The following is a 23542-nucleotide window of genomic DNA, read 5'->3' as shown; positions in this document are numbered from 1 at the left end:
CCTCATTTGTTCATGATCAGCGTTTCAGCATAGTCTGTGGTCTGTGGGGTTTCTAGTCTTTTTCTGCTATCTGGCTTCTTTCCCTTCTTAGTCTTGATCCCCCCATCCTTTATCTGTTTGTCTGTCTGCCTGCCTCTTTCATCTATCTGTCTATCTATCTATCTATCTATCTATCTATCTATCTATCTATCTATCTATCTAAGACTTACTCTCTTGTCACAATATATTATCTTAAATGTTAAGGAGAATCAGGTATAATTCTCTCAGTTCCATAACATTGACACAAATGATGACACTTATAAGAAATAAATCATTATGATTCATTGTCCCTGTGAAGTACACTTAAACCTTGTCAAATAGTCACAGAAAAAGAGGAGGTGTTAAGCTCCTTTCTTCCCTTGTTAGCAACTGGTAACTGCTGGGCTTAGAGCACTATGTCACTCAGCCCACCATCAGAGAAAGAGGCAGTCTCAATCCCCAGTCAGTCATTAGATAAGGCTTTGCTTCCTGAGCCTGAATAAGAATTTTGGGAAGGGGACCAATCTAGAACATGAAGACTCTGTCTCTCTGGTACACTCTGGAGGTTCAGTTTATGACAAAAAAATGTGGGGCATGGAACCCTTGTGGTCAGGGGCTCTTTACTGTGTTTTACCAAATCAGTACACAGACATTTTTTGCCTTTTCTCTATGCCCTTTCCTTTTTTTTGGTTTCTTGAATTTGTTATAGCAAAATAAGGCTCTTGTTTTTCACAAGGTCCAAAGCTTGATTAGAATGAGCTACATACATCATGAGTGGTGTCCAGTTATGTCGATGTTTGGCCAGCTACCTTACAGTATAATAAGCAACTGACTGTCAAAATTATTTCCTCAGGCAACAGGATTCTAGAAATGGCCATGAGTCACTCTAGTCATGAAAAGTTTTAAACAGACACCCTTCATTTGGGGTAACTTCTCATTCCCTAGAGTTTAAGTTATAAGTTCAGCAAAAGGAATGAATATAGAGATAAGGAAACAAGCAACTTGACAACTGGACAGGTTCATTCAGGAGGGATTAAAAAAAGTAAAACAAAAGAACAATGAAAATAACTTTGGAAAGAAGATCTCCAGTTTTAAGGAACCAGAGAGTGCATCATCTCCTTATAGACTAGATATAGCTATGGTGATAAAGAAAGAGAGGGAAGAAAAATGAATTAAAGTTTTTTTTTTTTTTTTTTTTTTTTTTTTTTTTTTTTGCCAGAGATTATAGAGTATTAGAAGGGACAATGGGGAATGGTGGAGTGTAAAAATTTCAGGTGATAGGTAACAGCCCTTATGACCATCCTTTATGGGAGACTAAGGGTGGGGTTGGCAGAAACTATGGGAAACAAGTTGCTATGGTTCCCACATTGCAAATTACTGTGGTTTCAGGCATTATTGGTGTTTAAACAAAATGGTGGAGGATTGCAAAATGAATGGCTATTACAAAATGCAGGAGGTTTTTAAAATTAACAAACTTTATAAAGTGGTGTGCCCCTGGCTAACACTCATAGTGCATTGAACCAATCTACAAATGACTATCATCAGCCTTCCTCTAGTCTGTGTCACCCATGTCTTTATATATATTCCAGAGCACACTATGCCACAATTAGTACTCCCTCCACCAGACATTATAGGCTGCATAAAGGGTATAATTGTGAGGCTATGTTTAAGGAGGCAATTTTCCTATTGTCCCTGTTTATCTGGAACATGCACATGGAGGTGGAGGTGAAGACTGAGAAGAGACACATCATAAGACTGTATCTACATAATCTCCTTTGCAAACAATCAAGACAGATAATTCAAGAGCACTAGAAGGAATGGGGCTCTGTCTTAACTTCACTATATGCAGCAATTTCTGCAACTGGAAGTAGTTTCTTCTGAGCTTTTTCCTGCTTCCTATGTTCTGTGCCCACTCAATATGAGCCAATATGATTGAATGAATGCCACTGAAGATCACTGAGCATACAGTATTTGAATGTAGAAATCAGCCATTGTCTTTTAAGAACAGAAATCAATGATTGTATTATTCCAGGAAGCTTCCAAAGGAAGCAAATTATTACAATTGTTAATAGGCAGTCAACGTGACCTTAATTAAACCATTGGCCAATAGTTCTATGCATGAACTGAATTATTTATTCTCTAGCATTTTGTTTTGATGTGGGAGTGTCATATATCAATCTGTTGATTTCATTGGCTGAGCAATAAAGAAACTGCTTGGCCCTGATAGGTTAAAGCATTGGTGGGAGGAGTAAACAGAATAGAATTCTGGGCAGAAGAGGAAGTGAGGTCAGACTCTGCTCTGCTCCCGGAGAGACAACAGCTCTGCTCTCTGGAGCAGAGACACCAGAATGGATGGAGGCTAGAATCTTCCCAGTAAGCGCACCTTCGGGTGCTTACACACATCATTAGAAATGGGCTAGTCCAGGTGCGAGAATTAGCCTGTAAGGGTTAGAGTTCATGGGCCAAGCAGTTCTTAAATGAATAGTTTGTTGTTATTTCGGGCATGAGCTAGCCAAGCGGCTGGGGTGCTGGGGACCCAGCCCCACCGCTCCTATTTCAACATTGTTTCTTGTTTTCCTTTCTTCCTTTGATTTCTTTTTATTTTCTTTTTCTTTTTTCCTTTGTTGTGAAATCACACAGAAAAAATTCTACTTTTGAGGATCTCATTTGATGTCAGTGGTTAAACTTTTTTTTCACCCTGAAAATGATTATAGCAATCTTCAGAGTTCATGAGTGTAAATTTCACTTATTTGTGGCTCAGTAACTCTGGTTTCAGTTTCCTACCCAAAGCTACAAAATCACTTTGAAGAATGCCATCTAAGTAAATTAAGCCATCAAGTCAACAAACTGGTAATGTCATACCCAAGAGGGTACTTCAATGCTTATAGCTGCTACTTTCAGCTCTAACAAGAATTTCCCAAAGCTGGAACCATTCTGAAGCTCAGAGAATTCATGCTACATAAACCTTTACTTCAAAAATAAACTTTGTATTTTGAAAACAAGCCATTTATTGTTTGTGTAAAAGGTTCTTGTGTTTTGTTGGGAAACGATTTAAGGACTCCAGTTTATAAACATACTAAGGAACAGTGGTTCCAAATGTGACCTTGGCTCTAAAACAGCACAAGCTGTCTTGTCGCATGCTCTTTAACATTCGATTGCTTGGCTGCTTGCACAAAGCATTCATTGGCCACAATGTGAGAGCTTTAAATCTTGCTTATTTATATATTTTTCCATAGATTTTTATTTCTTGGAGAATAGCTATTGCAGCAGAGTGAGGATTAGAAGATTACTTGCATAAAAACACATGGACTTTAGTTGTAGTTGGTGCAACATGAACTTGTAAATTCACATTTCAAAACCAAGTTACAACATAAGGTTGCTATATTTCAAAATTGAACGGTGGACCATTTCAAAATATTATTAGAGGACATACAAATAGATTTCTTTGTCATTTTATTTTAATCCTTAGAGACTGAGTCTCACTCTGTAGTCCAGGTTGACCTTGAACTGCTGGTAGTCCTCCTTCCTTAGCCTATTACAGGTTTGAGCCACCATAGGTCAGGTTTGTCCCTTTAGCATAAAGAAAACTTTGAGAAGGTTCTTTGGGAAACTCCAGACACGCAAGAAACTCTGAGAGAAAAATGTAGTAAATTAGTCAGCCATTATGGTGGATAATAAATGAATTCACAGTTTTTAGCAGACAAATAGATTATTGACTACAGAATATGTCAAAAGCAGGTTGTACAGTAACTATTGGAAGACAAGAGCAGTAAGCTAGAGGCATCTCCGTTTGGATGAGTTTCTTTATGCCCATTTTCCTGGCATATAATCTATGCCCTTTTGAACAATACAGTTTAGATTAAGCAGTGTATGGTTCTAGAAAGTTGCCCTGAATTGCAGTGTATGTCATTTCCTTTGTAATACTTTGCCATGCATATCACCTTTATGCAGATCATGATTATGCAAATGGGGGCAGTTTTTGTTGAAATAAGAGCGGCGGGGCTGCGTCCCCAACACCCCGGCCACTTGGCTAGCTCATGCCCGAAATAACAACACACAAACTGTATTCATTTAAGAACTGCTTGGCCCATGAACTCTAGCCCTTACAGGCTGATTCTCGCACCTGGACTAACCCATTTCTAATGATGTGTGTAAGCACCCCAAGGTGCGCTTACCGGGAAGATTCTAGCCTACATCCATCCGGGATTGGAGGAGCTTCATTGCGTGCATCTGCCTGGGAGAGCTGAGCATGGCGTCTCTGCTCCAGCAGAGCTGTCCGGTCTCTCCGGGAGCAGAGCAGAGTCTGACCTCACTTCCTCTTCCGCCCAGAATTCTATTCTGTTTACTCCTCCCATCTATGTTCCAAGCCATGAGGCCAAGCAGCTGGTTTATTATAACTTAACCAATGAAATCAACAGATTGATATATGACACTCCCACATCAAGTTTTGTTGATCAAAGTTGGTCAAAGGGTCTGGACAAAGAGGCAAGTGACGTATCAGTAAATTAGGATTACAGCAGTGGATTTAGGAGTCTGGGATGATTGTGACGCACTTAAGAAATTTATTTTAAGAAGATTAACTCAATATTCAAATCTACACTGCAAGCTTACTTGCCTTACCACACTTATTCTGGAAACTTCCCCTTAAGTGGACTTTCTTCATACTCTTCTTTCTTTAATTCAAGTGTATTTAAGCCCAGTGTACTACCTTCCAAATAGATGGACTATCCATTTGTTAAACTTTTGTTCACTTTCCACTTGTTAATGAGTCTTTTTCAGTAAATAAATACCATGGAGAGGTTGAAACAAGAGAAATTTAATCCCTTCTTCAAATTCTTTTTTTTTCCATACAATAATTTTAATATGGACTCAGGAGAAAGGCCAAGAATTTTACTAAAATTAGACAATAACAGGACAGGTTAGGCAAGGTTTTTGGAAGATACTGCAAGAAAGGACATGGAAAAAGTAAAAGAAAAAAGTACAGTTTCTGTGTTAGAAGTCAAGGAAGTAGTACACACAGCAGTGAAGGTCTGTGAGTGGCTGAACCCTAGAAGGTGGTTACTCAGAAGCTTAGCATCTCAGCCAACAGTGAAAGAAGGTAGGTGGAAAGAGGTAGGCAAGAGAAGGTTAGAAAGTAGGTAGGCTTAGTGGGGATCTGCAGGCAATCACATCAAAGAAGAAAGTCTTAGAGATACCCAATTACATGTCTGACTAAAGGGGTAGTTACTCCACCTTTTTAAATTGATCACTCATGTTTAAGTGTGGTACTGTTGTGTGTATGTTTTTACATATGTGGGGTCACATTTTTGTTCATGTGCATGTATATGGATGTTACAGACTTGGGTTTGGAGATTTTCTCTATTACTCTTCAATTTTTCAGATGGCAATGAGCTCTTGATGAAGCCAGATCTCACTTATTTGACTAGTCAAGCTAGCTAAATTTCTAAAAGTCTCTTTATTCCTTCCAAGAATTGGAAGTAAACATAAGCTACCACGACCATCTATCATGTATGTGAGGTCTGGGGATCTGAACTCTGGTTTTAATGCTTGATGATTGTACAGACAACCTCACACCTCATTTTCTAAAATCTTGTCCTCAGAGACACCATATTTAGTCTCACTCTTGAATTTAGCCTGCTTTTCTGTAGATTGCCAAGTAATATTCTGCTTACTGTATCAGGCTTATGTCCTCATTGTATCAGAAGAAGCACCTTGTGCTGTCTGGTATTTTGTCAACTTGACATAAACTAGAGTCATCTGGAGAAAGGAACTTCATCTGAAAAGATGCCCACATCAGATTGCCCTACAGAAAAAATGTGAGTCATTTTCTTGATTAATGTTTAATGTGGATGGGCCAGATCAATTGAGACCACTGGGCAGGTGGTGCCGGATCACAGAAGAAAGCAGATGGGACAATTCATAAGTAGCAAGCCAGAAAACAACACTCGTCCATGGATCCTGCCTCATCTTCTGCCTCCAGGTTTCAGCTTTGAGTTCCTGCTCTGACTTCCTCAGTAATGGACTTTGCTGTAGTACTATAACCTGAAAACAAATCAAAACAAAAAACACCCTTTTCTCCCCCAGTTGCTTTGAGTTCCTGTGTTTTATAACGGCCTTAGAAATTTGAAGACATACCTCCATGTCTGGCCCAAAAGGGTAGTAACAACCAGTTAGAACATTTATTAAAGGAGGTACTAACAAGCAACCACGTTATTCTGTCAAATAACTAACATGAATTGAGCCAAAAAGGATACCCCACCAAGAATGATCCATAATCTTCATCAGGCAAGGTCTTATTTGCCCAAACAACTCCATTTGTACCAGAGTCAGCTGACATAATTATCCATGTGTTCTAATTTGAGGCTGGGATGCAGCTAGCTGCAAAGGGACCCTTCATTCTCTCTTGCTGTTTCAGAGCAGGGAGCACGAGAAAGGAGTTGAGAAAGGACAACTTATAATGCAGCCATCTATAAGGAATGCTGTTCATTTATTTATTTTGCCTTATAGAACTATGCCTGATAGAAAGTATTTTTTCTTACAATTTCAGCACACATATTTTTAGTAGTGAACAAATCCTCAAATGTCTGTGACCTTTGGTGATATTTAAGATTTAGAATTTAAGTAATGGTTTCAAGTGTTACTGTTCATATTCCTACAGTCTAAATTATTCTGAAGATCAACCTTTCTAAAGCCTTATGGGGCTTCAGTGAAGAAGTTGTTTCCTTTTCATTCTGATTTTGAAAGTTGACTTCTGGGAGTACTTTTAAATAGTTTCTAAAAATTCCTCACTGAAATTTTGAAATCAAAATGCATAACAATAATATATAAGTCATTGAAAATGAATCTCAGTAATAATAATAATAATAATAACAGTACTATACTTGAAATTCAGTGTTAAGCTACATTCACTGCTATCAATTTGCATTCTTTACTAAGTAATCATTAGTAGATATCATGGAGAATTCTGTACTCTAAAATGTAGATTAGATTATATGCACTTTTTATTATAAAATACTTGTTGGATGAGTATATGTTTGGAACCAATGTGTATGCATGAACATGTGTGCACAGAGGTGTTGAGGCCAGAAGTTGACATTGGGTTTCTTCCTCCATCACCTCTCTATTTTCCTTACTGAGGCTGGGTCTGTGGTTGAACCCAGGGCTTGCTGATTCAGTTAGACATTTTATGCAAAGTATCTTCTCTCTCTGCCTCTAGAGCAGTAGGATTATAGGCAAGTCACCATACTGGCAGACTTTTCTCTGAATTGGTAGGGATCTAATCGTTGTCCTTTTGTTTGTCTAGAAATTGTTTTATCCACTGAGTCATTACCTCACCCCTAAAATTAGTTTTTAGTGCAGACTCCAATGTCATTTCCCACAGACGGAGATTATAGTGATGTGGAGGGAATGTTTTTCTACGTAGGTGTCTTTTTCAGTGAGTTCTGAGCTTCAACCTTCAGATATTCATGTTGTCAAAGCATAAAATGAAGGAGGTTCTCATATAAGGTTCTTGCAATAGGCAAGGGGAAAATAATTCAAGTGTTCCCAACAAAAGTTAGAAACAAAATCTTTTAGAAGTAAACACGAGGAACCTCATATTAACTATGTTCAGCAATTGATCTTAACCAAAGACAAGGGTGACTTTCCTATGTAATAGTTTTACCTCTTACAGTGCAATACCCACTGATAGATACATGGAGAGACTGGGAAATGGAGATGTTAATTTACATGGCTCATTTTTTTAAACAAAGAGTGGGTTTTCAGAATATGAGAGACATTCTTGAGTTGTTTATATTTAAATGTAAAGGTGCAGAGAAAAGATCTAAAGATCTTCAAGCACAAGTATATAGTGAAGACTATAAAAAGAAATGATCAAGACCTGGAGTTACAAAGAAAAAATGTACAGAGTTAAACAAAAACAAAGTATTATTTAAGGGGTTATGTAAAAATTGAAAACCCCTTGGTAGGAGAATAAAGAGACTGAGCTAAATTCTTATTGTAGTACATTAACTCAATGTAGCAACACAAAATGAACTCTTATGTTTACTTGTTCTTGTGAGCAATACTTTTGTTTTAGGTATTTTTTGTTTTATTTGGTTTTCTGTGTTTTGATTTTCATTCTTTATTTTGCTTTTGTTGAAGAAAGAGAAAGAAGAAAGCAGTGAGGATAGGGCTACATAGAGTTGGTCTCGCCCCTAACTGACTGTTGCACTCAAGAGACCAGGCCCTACAGCTCTCCTGGGCAGCAAAACAAAGCTTACCCTGTTGGTAGGGATATGGTTGAACCGGCCCTGAAAACATGAGAATGGAAGAGCTAGTTCCATTACCTGTCACATGATGAAATGAGTGAGTAGAGACTGCCCCTCCTCCCTCGCCCCTTACCCCTTGCCCACCCACTATAGACAGGAAAGCTGGTCCTGGGGTCCCAAGAGTGGGTGGGCTGACCCTGCCCCTCATTGACCCTGGCCCAGTAAATGTGCATGGAAAATGTGGTCCCAGCCCTCATCTGGGATACTGTGGAGTGGGTGAGGGAGACATGCCCGCCTCACTCCCCAGCCCCTCATCACCTCTGGTAGGTAAAAGAACTGGCTCTGAGGTAGTGGGACTGGCTGGTCCTGACCCTAACTGGCTGCAACACTGTGAACAGGCCCTGAACCACACAGGGGCAGCTAAGTAGAGCTTAGCCCACATCTGTGCCCCCTCCTCATATGCCATGTAGAAGCATGGGTGAGGCAAAGATACCTTCCCCCCAATAACTCTTGCCACCTGCAACAGGCAGAAGAGCTAGCCTCGGGTACATCAGAGGGAAAGCTGTCCCTGCCTCTCACCAACCTCAGCATTTGGGAAAGTGGGAGCTGCACCTCACCTGAGGTAAAACAGGAGATCTGGCCTTGGTGGACTGGGTACATGTGAGCCAGACCCGAGGGCTAGAAAACAGAATTAGCCTTGCTCCTTGCTGCCTTTGTATTGGGTGAGCTAGCAAGGGCAGTATTGGAGAGCTTGCCCTGGTGGCGAACATGAAGGCAGCGCTGGCAGGCTGACCAGACCCAAGGCTAAGTTGCCTCACCCCCAAAATCCACCTTATCTATGAACTGCTGACACAAATGAGCAGGTCAGACCTGCAGATCCAAAGCTAGCATCTCCATGACACAGGGCAACATCAGGATATCTCAGTGAGGAACCATTATCAGGGTTGTAGCAGAAGCCAGAGACCTCAAACAAGACCAATAACTCATTGCATTGAACACTTACATGTAAAGATGTATGCGCTAAAGGGTAAACTACAAGACCAATTGAGTCAACTTCCGCACAGAGATTTTTGATTGTTTGTTTTTTGTTTCTTTCTGTGCTTGTTTGGTTTTTGTTTTTCTATTATGTTTTAATTTTTTGAGGGGTGAATATGAAGGGCAGAGGGAGGATATAATGGGATTGGGAGATGAATGGGATTGGGTTTCATGATGATAATGGACATATACAAAGAATCAATACACTTAAAATGCAATGTATGGAAAAATTAAAATAAAAAATAAACCAATGTACCAGGTTAATATCTACATCAAGAGAAAGCCAAAAGTATAGCTTTTGTTGTTCAGCCCCAATCCTTGAGGTCAATGTTGAGATCTCTCATATGCTACTCTCAAACCTTTGACAAAGACTATAAGTTCTATTTCCCAGTTAGTATGTTCTTAGTTTGATGACTTCTTATCATTCAGCTGTTATTGATGAAACAGAAAGTAGAAATGTATCAGATAGGGGGATAGTTCTGTGAATATCCTTGCAAGAGGTCAGAGGGCCAGAAGAGACTTCTGCTTCTTAGATCTTTGTATTATCTTACTCTTGCCTGGAAGTGCTACATGAGGCCTGGCTCTTCACTTACTTATACCCAGCTGCTTTTCTTTTAAAAGTCCTATGAAAACTCTCCAAACTAGCACCTCAATTTTTTGTTTCCTATTTCCTGGATATATATTGTTATACATGACCTCTGCAATTACTTTCACTTTCTTTTAAGTACCCACCTATGAATCTCTAAAAATATTTTCCTTAACCTCACATTCTGTTGTCCAAGAGTTTTCTTCTTTAAGTTGTCAAGATAAAAAAGTAAAAGCTACTAACTTGGGGCAGTTTGAGAGTCACTTATTTTTTTTTCTTGAAAACAAAACAAAACAACAGACAAATATAAAACAACAAAAGTCTTCATAGAACTGAAATATGTTCTAAATCTTTCCCATATAATCACTACCCATCTGGCCCAGACAGTATCTCTGGTCTGACTTACAAGAAACAATAAAATCATCATTATCAGTCTCCAATGTCACCTTCCCAAATTTATTTTCCCGCTGTAGTCAAAATATACTTTTAAAATCTTGGGGCAGGAGCTGGGGATAGCTCAGTTGGTAAAGTACCTGCTGGGATAGTATGAACACAGAAATTGCTTCTCAGAATTCTCATTAGAAAGCTGAGTGTAAAAACATGTTTGACATTCTATCAATCAGGAAACAGACAGGCTGGTTCTTGACGCTTGCTTGCTAGCCAGCCCAACTTAACTGACAATCCTCAGGTTAACAAACACAAAAGGTTTAGAATTTCTAGATTGTTCTGATCTTTAATGTGAATTCAAGACAAGATTGAAGTACATCAGACCCTATCTCAAGGCAAATACTTGTTCTAATGTATTAACAATTATCCTACTGCCACAAATAAAATCATATTTTAACTTGGTTTTTAGTTAGTTGACTTAGCAGATAGTAATCATTGCCTTGTCTTTTAATATGTTTACATCATTTCACCATCACATATTGCAATATTATTTTTAAAAATAGATTGATAAGAAGAGAAATTTTAGTATCATACCAATAGTATCATATGTGATAAGACTAGAACTGTTTATAACCATGTTCAATCCTGGCTATATTCTTTGCCTGTAAGCGAATTTTAATATGACTTAAACGTAGTCTCTTCTTTGGTAGAATTATAGAACAGCAGCTTCTACCTCAAGTGCTGTTATGAGGACACAACCTACAAAGAACCAAAACCATGAGTCACCATGGTTGAGTGCTTATTTCAAGGGGACCAAAATCTACTTCCTGTGCTGTGAGAGAACCAGTGTTAGTGTAGAAACATGCACAACAGCCATAGCTCTCTGGGGTTTTGCAGTTTACACTTGATAGGCAGTAGAAACTCTGGGTTTGGGTCACTATTTTGTCATTATTGCTATTAACTCTATGTAGGATGCTAACTTCTGTTTTTTCATATATAAGAAGAACTGATTATCTTGGGTCTTTTGTAAGTTTCATTTATTTTTGTGAATGTGTATTTGTGTATGTTTACATGTATGTTCATAAGTGAATGTGTGTGTGTGTTGAGATGGAATCTTAATGGTCAGATGACACTTTGGGGCTAGGTTCTTGCTTCCTTTCCACCACGAGTTTTGAGAACTGAAATGAAGTTTTCAGGCTTGTGTGGCAAATGCATTGCCCATAGCCATCTTGCCAGCCAACATTCAAATTTTAAGTATTACTCAATAATTGTTGATTCTCCTGAAAATGGTGACAAGAAGGATGAGCAAACATAATCCCTAAATCTGCCTTGACCATCCTGAGCAGTTGCAAACAATAGAGTAGAACTATTTTATTCAGAATTTGTTTGCTTATTTTGTAAGAAAAACCAACAGAACTTATGTTTCCCTTCTGTACCCAAAGCACCAAATTCAAAGTGTTTGACACCTACCCAGTGAGTAAAGATATAGTAGCTATATTTCAACTAAAATAAATAAAATTTGTGGGGCCAAAAGTCAAAGTATTAAACCAACTTGGAGATATCTGAGGAAGATATGGAATTGTTTAGCTCTTGGTACTTCTTCATTTTACTCAAATTTCTTAGGAGAGATCTTTCAGCAACTGATGAGTTATAGGTAGCTATTAAACTTCTTATTTCAGGATCATAGATACAGAAATCATTAATTGAGACTAAGAACTGTTTTCCCCACTAGGACATCTGCTCTACTAAGCATCTGCACACACAATGACAAGAGAAAAAATAACATTGAGAATGTTCAAGGGAGGATGATAATAAACAAACTCGTTCTAACTTGGGACAAAGATTATGAAAGATGAAACCAATTTATATGTAACCAATTATTTGAGAATACAGAGGTTTTAAAATGGCATGCAATTAAGTTATCCAAAGAAAGATGGATTTGGTGATTCACACAGAAGACGTTGAAGAAGGAAGATCCTAAGTTCAAGGCTGGTTGAGGTGACTCATAATGCAAAATGAAAGCAATGACATAAGCAAATATGTTTCTAAACACAAGCTGAAAAAAAAAAAAAACTTAAAAAGCTCTCAAAGAGTCACCTGGCAAGTGGTAAGATTTGTCTCAGCCAGAAAATAGGTATAGGAATAAGGAATAAATAAATAAAGCAAATAAACAAGGTCAGCCATGTTGAAAGAGATAAGAAAATTGGCTTTAATCAAAAAGGTTAAGAAAAAAAGTGAGGGAGGTAAGGGGAGATAGGGAGAGAAAAGTGAGAAGGGGAGGTTGGGGGGAACTTGGGAAACGGGATGTTTGGGATAAAGGAAGGTTGGATAGGGGAGCAGGGAAGCACACATCTTAATTAAGGGAGCCATCTTAGGGTTGGCAAGAGATTTGGTGCTCCCAGGTGCCCAGGGCGATGTCCCCAGTTAGTTCCTGGGGCAGCTGAGGACAGAGAACCTGAAATGACCCTATCCTATAGCCATACTGATGAATATCTTGCATATCACCATAGAACCTTCATCTGGAGATGGATGGAGATAGAGACAGAGACCCACACTGGAGCACTGGACTGAGCTCCCAATGTCCCAAGGAGGAGCAGAAGGAGGGAAAATATGAGCAAAGAAGTCAGGACCACGAGGGGTGCACCCACCCACGGAGACAGTGGGGCTGATCTATTGTGAGCTCACCAAGGCCAGCTGGACTACGACTGAAAAACCATGGGATAAAACCGGACTCTCTGAATATGGCGGACAATGAGGGCTGCTGAGAAGCCAAGGACAATGCCACTGGGTTTTGATCCTACTTCATGTTCTGGCTTTGTGGGAGCCTAGCCAGTTTGGATGTCCACCTTCCTAGACCAGGATGGAGCGGGGAGGACTTTGGACTTTCCACAGGGTAGGGAACCCTGACTGCCCCTCAGACTGGAGAGGGAGGGGGAGAGGAGTGGTGGGAGGGGGAGAGGAGAGGGAGGAGGGGGGGAAAGGGAGACGGGGAGGGAAATGGGAGGCAGGGAGGAGGCGGAAAAAATTTTTTTTCAATAAAAAATTATATTTAAAAAAAAGTTAATGATAAAAATGCTGCCAATCGAAACATAAAGAAAAGAAAATTTAGAGGAAAAAGAGCTGTTAAAAAAGCAGCTAAAAAGTAAAATTAAATTAACTTTTAAAATAATTTTAAATCCTTACTTTTAATGAAGTAAATAATCTCATCTACATTAATGACTAAAGTTGTCAATGATTTGTTTATTTTTTAAATCAGAAGGTTAGAAGCTTGAGGTGATTTCTATGAATATTTTTACTTTTTGTAAAAACAAAAACAGCAAAAAAAAAATCAAACTAAAACAAAACAAAACAAAACCAAAAAAAAAAAACTTGCCTACATATTTTTCCTCATGGAGAAATGTACTGGAGTAAATGCTTGAATCCTTGTGGGATTATTTTTATTTGTTTGTTTGTCTATGGTTTTCATTTGTTTGTTTTCTTTTGTTTCAAGAACTTTGGGAAACTGAATTTTTAGTATACACAGAAAAAACAGAGAAAACCTTTGGGAAGCCCCTAGAATGTTCTCCAAGCACACAAAGAAATTACTCTGCATTACATAAAATCATTCCATGTGCTTATATGTGGAATGGAGTGCATGCCTGAAGGCAAGATGATGAAAATGATCTTGCAGAAGATCAGGAGGAATAAAACCATCAAGAGAGAAAATATCTGCATAATTCCTGGTAGTCCTGAGTGCCAGAAGATTACCAAAGCAGGATTCCACACCCTGCTCCAAAGCAGTTTATAAGAGTGGCAGAGAGACCCCATTTTCTTTTTTTACATAATATTTTTTATTAATTCATTTAAAATTTTATACAATATAACTTGATCAAATTTATCAAGTTCTCTGAAGGTTCATTCATTCTTCCTTCCTAAAATTAGATCCATATTTATGGTTTCATCATTTATTCAAGAAGTTTCTCAAGGTAAATTTTATGATTTTAAGTTCTTTGTAGATGAGAAAACTGAAGGCCAGAAATTTGATTATTGAGTTGGAGTAGAATAAGGTAGAAAAGACCAACTATTAAATACTGATTTATTGATTTTTTTAGTGATTTACTTAAAGCACTGCTTATACTGCTCACTTTCAATCTTGGCTTCACTTGCTGCCTGGAACTGAGTGACCTGGAGAAACAGCTGAAACAATGGGTCATTATCCTTAACAACCTCACCACAAATGTTTATATCTGTCCACTACATTGTATATGCTTCAGAAAACAAGAAGCCGGCTGACATACACTATTTTGTAAAACTATGTTTGCTTGGTCACCCCCACCTTGGGGTTGTATGACAGAATAAAATAATAATGCAAATTGGACTGTGAAACAAGGTCCTTCAGGAACTATCCTGGACTCAGTCTACATATACATAAATCTATACTCTACCATGCTCATTGGTGTCAGAGTGCTTATTCCAGAAAAAATACTGAAAAGGAGTCTAAGATCATAAAAATACAGAAGGTGAATAATGAGAGATTTTGGAGTCCAGCCCCAAGACCCTCCTCTGGGTTCAGATTGGATGCTACAGCAAGTGAAACAAATTCCTTTCTTAGGGTAACTGAGGGCATGCAAACAAACTCTCTCACTATGTGCATTTCTGAATCAATCTCTTTATTGTTCTGCTTCTGTTCTAATTCTCCTCTCCTAATTCCAATACTTCCTAGCTAAGTTTCTATAACTTCCAAACTTTCTTTCTTTACAGAAGCCTTTAAGCAATAAAAAATCACAAGCGTTAACTCTCATTGGTCAAAAGCACATTTCTTGGGCAAGCAATAAGTAGCTGAGCCATTTACCATGGCAACACAAGACTCTAAAGTTACAGGAACAAGACAGGCCAGACATGGGTGGGGAACACAGTACCCAGTCAAACTTTGAGACATTGGTCTATTGTTAACAAGACTTGGTAAGCATGGTTTTCTTAGGGTGCTTTGTGTAGCAATTTTGGTTGGACCTCTGTGACTCTGACCTGTAAAGTTTTAAAGTTATGATCTATTTAGAAAAAGCCTTTAGTCTAGGTTGAAAGTGCTCTGAGTTGAAAATAAGCTAACTGTGTGTGGTTAGTCTAAACAAAAGGAACAAAGCATGCTTTTAAGTGTTTACAGTCCTGTGAGACAAAGAGATATAATTATGAAACTTGTCCCAGTGTATATTTTATGTATCAAAATTATATAAATGAAAAGTCATCTTCCTTACTATCTACAGATATATGTACCCATAAGATTGAACTTCAATCATTAAATTATATATACATATTACATGAAAATGCATGGTAATGGGGAGATATCACAGTTGCTATTGCACAAGTGAAATTATAATATGGGAAATCCTTCTGTATATGTGTTGCTTTTACTGGTTAATTAATAAAGAAGCTGCTTAGGCCTGTGATAGAGCAGAGTAGAGCTAGGCAGGAAACAAACTGAATGTAGGGAGAAAGAAGGCAGCATCAGTGAGGCATGAAACCCCATCACAGACAAATACTAGACGCTGGATGGAATTTTATCTGGTAAGTCACAGCCATGTGGTGATACACAGATTAACAAAAAAATTGTTAATTTAAGGTGTGAGAGATAACTAGAAATATGTTCCTTTTTTCCCATTCCTTTCTCCACCAAATCCACTCCTCCTCCTTTACTTTCAGTAAAGGCATGTCTCCTGGGAATATCAACTAACCATAGAATACCAACCAAGTCACAATAAGGCTAGGCATATCACCTCATATTAAAGCTAGTGAGGCAACCCACAAAGAGAAAAATGGTCCCAAAATCAGGCAAAAGAGATAGTCCTTACTCTCAATGTTAGTAGTCTTCCAAGAACACCAAGCTACACAACTATAACATATATGTTGAGGGCCTATGTCAGACCCATACAGGTTTCCATATTTTCCATTCAGCCTCTGTGAGTCCCTGTGAGCTTTGATTTATTGATCCTGTGTGTTTTCTTGTGGTGCCCTTGAACATTCTGATTCCTGGAATCTGTCCTTCTGTTTATGTGTTGCTTTTATTGGTTAATGAATAAAGAAACTGGCTTGGCCTATACCATGGGAGGAGGAAGGCAGAGTTAGAGAGAAAAACATGGAGCCATGGGAGACAGACACCTGTAGGACTCTTGTTGGTAAGCCAGAGCCATGTGGCCATAGAGATATTAATGGAGATGGGTTAATTTAAGATGTACCAGTTAGCCAATAAGAAGCTAGAGCTAATGGGCCAAGCAACTATTTAAATAATATATTTTTCTGTGTGATTATTTTGAGGCTTAGTGGCTGGGAATCAACAAGTGTCCTGCTACTACAGTTTGGTAACAATGTGGTGGACTAAATCCACATAAAACCTGAGACAGCTTGAAAAGAAAGTCTAGACATTAAAAAACAAAGTTTAGCCACATTTTCTTTCTAAATGGACTTTGCTTGAGGTGGCACACTGTGGCTACTTTAAGAGGGGTCTTACTGATTCAGTGGTAGCAGCTGTGTAGTTTCAAAATGGCCATGGGCTGTGAAGCTAGCACGAACTCTAACTCTTTCAGGAAATCAACCATTAGGACAAGATTTTGAGCAGCATGCTGTGGCTTGCTTGGTGGCAATGTAGACTTGTTGTATGCCTGGAAGTAGAGCGGTATACAGCTCAGAGCCACAAGAAGCTCCCTCATGCTGGACTGAGGAAGGCAAGCAGGTTGTACCATATATACCCTAGTAATGGCTTAGCTTAAGTTTTAAGATGTGCTTAGCATTTTAAAAAGCATTCCTGGACAGTAAAGAATTACATATATGCAATAAAGACAAATCCAAATGGAAAAGAACTCTAAATGAGTAACAGTGTTGGATAAATGCATGTAGGCTTGGGAGAGAGAGAAAAAAGAATATAGATAGTTATAAAAAGAAGTAAATGGTTAAACAAAAGGTAAAGTCTTTAAAGAGACAGAGTACAGACAGTCATAGATTAAAAGGCATAAAGAAAAATAAGCCACATAAAAATGGAAAATTTACAGAGAATCTGGGTTATATATATTTTTGTTTTATCCTTAATTGTTTTGACTGTGAATAAGCTAAGTACAGAGAGACATTTCATTGTATGTACTGCTAAGCTAAACCAGCATATATATTATAAAGGTATTATGACTTCCAAATTTGGGTCTAAGGGTATGTTGCTTTGGAAAGGAGGTTCTTTTCTTCTTTCCATAGAGGATGAGAACCTGTGAATTGCTTTGAGACTTGTATGGTTTGAGGTAACAAAACCCTCTGGAGGTCACTTGTGAACAGCCCCCAAAATTTAACAACCATCAATCAGCAGGAAGCAGCACGGATTAAACTATACCCATATTAAGTCAAGAATTTGGGTATTGGGGACTTTCATTGAGGCTTAATGTTTCTTGGAACTCTCTTGTAATTTTCCTCACAGACAAACCTCTTTCTCTTGACTTAGGCAATCTATTTGCAAGCAGAAAAAAATTGGGCTTTAACTATTTTCCTTCATGTAGTGTGAATAGGCTCATAGTATCTGACACAAATGGGTTGAAATATTACCAAAATTTCTTATTAGTAGAGCTTAATTGCTCATCTAATTCTAGTCTACATGACACTCTGCCACAAAGAGAGAACAAAAATTGTGTTGTGGAAGTCCTGACCAATTCTTCTGGCCAGGCCAGAGCTATCATTAAACAAAATGAGCCCAAGTTCACAAAACAGAAAAATGAACTTTAGCTTCATGAGTCCATTTTATTATACCCCAAAGGACCATATGCATTTTATACTGCATTTAATTTGATATTCTACACATAGGAAAATTTAGATGCAATAAAATGTTGAAAAGCCTAGCCTCAGATGGCACACTGTGAATGTGATTCAGTTTGCAGCTTTTCATGGCTGCAATGATGACAGAACCCTTGAGGTCAGTCTGTTGTTTGTCATTGCTTTTTCTCCTCTAGTCCTAAAATGAGAACTTTGTAATTACCTGGTAATATTCACTATGTGTTTCTCATCTGGTCATTTATTTGTCTTTGGCTTCCTCTCTGTGTGCTTTGCTTCTCCACAGAATCTAATCAAGTAGCCTTCATTTGACCAAATAACTCATTTGAAATGAATGCATTCTACCAATGGAGTCAAGAAAATACCAGTTAATCTGCATACATGTGCACACACACACATACACATACACACAAGAACACTATATGTATATTCTCCAATCTATGCATATATTTTACATAAGAAAATCCACATGCTAACAAGGAGTGTTTGCCTCAGTTACGCTCACCCTATTTTTTGAACCAGAGTCTGCAATTCATTCTTGAGATTTTGTATAAGGCTAGACATTCTGGCCAGGAAGCTCAGGGTACTCATATCTCCTCCCCTGTATCCTAGTACTGAGATTACAAATACATGCAACTGTTTTCTTATGTGCATGCTAGGAGTCTTAACTCGGATCTTCACAACTGAGTAGCAAATAATTTCCAACTGAATTATCCTTCTAGTCCATCAAGAGGATTTCTTCCCCCCCCCCCTCGCTCCCTGCTCTGTCTCTCATTGCAAGATCTCACTGTATTATTTCAGGCAGGTCTGCAATTAGCTATATAGTCCAGGTTGAAAATGAATACATAAACATCCACCTACCTCTGCCTTCTTAGTGGGATGATAAAAGGTGTGTGCCATTATGCCTAGCATCAACAATATTATGCCACATCAAGATTGTTTTGATCACTTACAGAAATAAGGAAAATAAGAAAAATTCTCTAAATTGAAATTATCATAGGGGAAATGCTATAACAGCACATATATATGCACATGTGTGTGTAGAGAGAAATTTTGCCTATAAAAATTTAAAGCACATATACTACATTGTCTTATAAAGTCTTTTTTTCAAGATTTTTAAATTTCTGAGTAATTTTCTCATGTACTAAATTTCTTACAGACTAATAGGGTTTTCATGAACGTACTTTAAAAATTAACAAATATCAAAGTACATTTGGAAAGTAAGGACCCTACATGACACCAAAATCCCACCACACATGCATGAAAACAGGTGCATGTCTGATCTGTTCATCTTCAGTCATTTTACTTGCTCTTCTATATAAATATATTAATCTTGAATACAAGATTACAGATACACACATTTTTTTACTTCCATAATGAAATTAAGCTGTTATATTTAGACAACATGACTTTTTAATAAAATAATATCTAATGGTCTATATACCATTATGTAAAATTGTCCTATTTGATACCACAATATAGCTTAAGAATTTAACTTATCTAATCAAATATCTGTTATATATATGCATTATTATGTATTGTCTTATTTTATATATGAAAAATTTTAGTACATTTTAAATTTTATTTTTTGGATTTGTATGTGTGTATGTAGATAATTATACACATCTGTCACAGTACAAGTTTGGAGGCTGGGTAAAAGGGTTCAGGAGTCTGTTTTCTGCTTTCCCAATTTGGTGCTGGGGATTCAACTTAGATCTCAGGCTTAGCAAGTGGTGTCTTTATATGCTGAATCACCTCACTACCCTCATGCCTTACTAGTTGAAATCAAAATAAAATATACTTGTGTTTGCATATGTCAATATTTGCCTAAGTCTTAAATAACTAATTATTAAATCTAGAACATTGACTGTGCAACTATTCTTTTTTTTTAAACATTTATTTATTTATTATGCATTCAATATTCTGTCGGCCAGAAGAGGGCACCAGACCCCATTACTGCTGGTTGTGAGCCACCATGTGGTTGCTGGGAATGGAACTCAGGACCTTTGGAAGAGCAGGCAATGCTCTTAACCTCTGAGCCATCTCTCCAGCCCCCAGTGTGCAACTATTCTTTTTCAAAAATTATGAAATCAGAAAAGACCAGTGTCCTTTCTCAGTTTTTTTTTTTCACAGAATTGTCATGGCAACCAGTGTTTAGCTTCTTTCACACAGGGTAGAATTAGCTTTTCAACATGCATAAAAACTTCTGATGCATTTTCATTGGACTTCTATAAAAACAGTGGATATCTTCATGATTTTGAGTCTTCATAAATATTAACATAATGAATCTCCCATTAGTTTTATCTTTTCAAATGCTTTTCAATAAAGCTTAATGAAATCTCCAGTTAAGTAATGGATGTTTTAAGTATTGCAAAGTATCTTATAATTTTATATCTATGAATATTTAATTATAGATCAATACTAGCAAATACACTAAATCATGCTTTTAATTCAGAATTTTATTTGCGTACTCTGTGGTTGCAACATCCCATTCAATTTTTTTTTTTGGGGGTCTGGGTTACCTCACTCAGGATGTTTTTTATTCATTTATTTTTTATTTTTTTTCTAGTTACATCCATTTGCTCGCAAATTTTATAGCATGAGTTTTATTTTCTTTTATGTGCTTCTGTATTTTATTTTATTTTTATTTTAAGGTTCTAATTCATGCTGAATCTTGTGAACTAAGAATCAATTTTTGTAGGCATCTCTGTCTCCTTTCTGGTTTTAGAATGTGTTTGAGTATTTCACTCACTTTCTGCACATTTTGACATTTGCAAGCACCTTCTCTGATGATTTGTAATTCCATCGCTGTCATAAAGCATTTCTGTACATGTTTGCATCCTATTCTTATTCCATTATTCAGTCTCCCTAATCTATTTGTCTATCATTCTGTGTGGTAATTGATTTGGGATGTCAATTTAGCTGAATGAAGGCATACACAGATAGTTGGGAAAGCTCTCTTTATTCTCCATCATTGCATTAACTCTTTTGAATAACTCAGGAGGCTCTAAGCCCAACTTTCTGCTGAAAGGGAAACTGGAGTGCTTTAGCATTTGGTTAAATTAACTGAGCTGCCTCTTGTACACCTATGATGATGCTTCTAATACAGTCCACATCTGAGTCGACATTCTGCATGGCAGGGATCAGCCCTCAGTATGGGAGATGTTTTCCAATTTGTAGGAGGTCTGGCTGGGATAAAACTGTGGTGGGAAAATTAATCTCTGCTTTATTTCTGCCTAAAGGGGACTTTTCCCCTTGCTTTGAGATAAAAAGTCCAGTAGAACTTAAAAAGGAAATAGGCAGATTCCAGACCTACAGGATCTCAAAATAAGCATTTTCAAAATCTAAGTACTAGAGTAACTGAAAAATGTAAAAGAATGGAATTGATGTATGAGACCAAGAAAAGGCTGCCTATAGTAGTTTTGTGGTTAGGCTATAATTGATGAAATTAGAAGATAATGCATTCAGTAACACTGAAACTAGCTTCTTTGGAGGTCAGATATGAGAGAATTGAAAGCAAGGGCATTTTGTAATCTAGTCTAAATATCATTTTCTTATGTCTGAGATAGTTTCTTTTGTTGTGTCAATACTTGTTTTATTCACTAATATCCACTCATAGATTGCACAATTGCAATTTAAAGCAGGATACATTTTTGTTTTGAAACTGTGCTGTGCATTATGTAATTTTTGCATTTACCAATAGCTTTACCTATCTTGTAAATGTCATTAATTTCATTCATAAGAACAAAAATTTGTATGGACATTGCAAGATATTCCTTAACAATTTAAAATTTGCCCTCAGCTGAAAGCCACTTAGAAAAATCAATAATAAATGGGATTAAAACTTTCCAACATGGATTTTTGTTTCCTTTAAAGAATGACTTGACTTAATTGTTTTCTTTTTCTTTTGATTTTTTTCATTGACATTAAACCCATTAAAACATCAACAATTCAATATTTCTTTATTTTTTGAAAAGATTCTAAATCATTTGCAGTGAATCGCTTGAATATTTGAAATATAATATGCACTAACTGAGAAATATTGAAAATATTTTAAATTAATAAGCATAAGTCATTCATTTAAAATAATGTCTAAAACATACACCAATGGTTTGTGCCAAGATATCTGACTTAGGAATTCATGAAAACTAATTTTCATTTTGAAGTCTTTTGAGGCTGAGTCTCACAACTCATGCCTCTTTTCTGAGGGATAGGATTATAGTCATGTATTATGATGACCAATGTTAAAAAGAATTTTCAATTTTTTTTAGGAAAATTTGAGGAAAGTGAGAAGGAAGCAAAAAATAATCACACGTTTATGTATAAAATGTATTGTAAGTGACAATATTTGATGCAAAGCAAGCCAAATAATTTAGATAATTGCATTAACCAATTTTAGCAATAATTTTTGTTTGTATCTGACTTTTTGGTGTTCAGGAAACAAGTTTCATAGGTATATGGAAACAAAGGAATTTTTAGCAACAAACGATTGAGAGAATGATTAGTTTAATTAGTATTTATGAAGAGGTACTCTATTTTAGATGGTAAATGTAGTGTAGATCTTTCAGTATTCACATGAGTGCTGCCTGTTTTCACCTCCCAGGAAACAGGTGAATCAATAACTCCAGTTCTTCAGTATTTTTCTTTTGTCCAAGATGGGAATCAAAATGATGGTAGGATGATTCATTAGATATGCATGCAAAAGCATCAGAAGCCATGAAAATCAATGGTACAGTAATTGCTGTTAACTATTGAAGAGTCAGAGTCTGTAAGAAAAGATGTCTAGAAATTGGTGACTATAGTGACTATGGAAGATAACACTGATATTTTGGTGTTTGCTACTTTTTTCCAATAAACAATTTGCACAAACAAAAAATTTCTATGCTATTCCAAAAGAAAATAAAATAAATAACAACAATAACACAATATTTAAAACCAGAAAGATGGCTTAATGCTTAAGGACCTGTGATTGAAAACCCAACACGGTCTAGAAGCTGTCCCTTTCTAAGGAACTATCTATGGATTACATTGGCTTGTGGTCACATGTGTGTTTGTGAGATATTCTTTTTTTTTTTCTTTTCATTTTTTTCATTAAAAATTTTCTCCTCCCTGCCTCCCATTTCCCTCCCCCTCTCCCTACTCCTCTCTGATGGAGGAGGGTCTATGTGTTACTTTCATTGGTTAATTAATAAAGAAACTGCTTGGCCTTTGATAGGACAGAAAATTAGGTAGGCGGAATAGATAGAACAGAATGCTGGGAAGAAGGGAAGTGAAACAGACACTATAGCTCTCCTCTCCAAGATGGACACAGGTTAAGATCCTTCCTGGTAAGCCACCACCTTGTGGTGCTACACAGATTTTTAGAAATGAGTTAATCAAGATGTGGGAATTAGCCAGTAAGAGGCTAGAGATAATGGGCCAAAGAGTGTTTAAAAGAATGCAATGTGTGTGTTGTTATTTCGGGTATAAAGCTAGCCATGCAGGAGCTGGA

The sequence above is a fragment of the Alexandromys fortis genome, unplaced genomic scaffold (genome assembly GCF_014885135.2).
Source record: "Alexandromys fortis isolate MF-2015 unplaced genomic scaffold, M_Fortis_MF-2015_v1.1 scaffold_105, whole genome shotgun sequence".
NCBI lineage: Eukaryota > Metazoa > Chordata > Mammalia > Rodentia > Cricetidae > Alexandromys > Alexandromys fortis.
The sequence above is the reverse complement of the archived record's forward strand: the minus strand, read 5'-3'. Positions refer to the sequence as shown.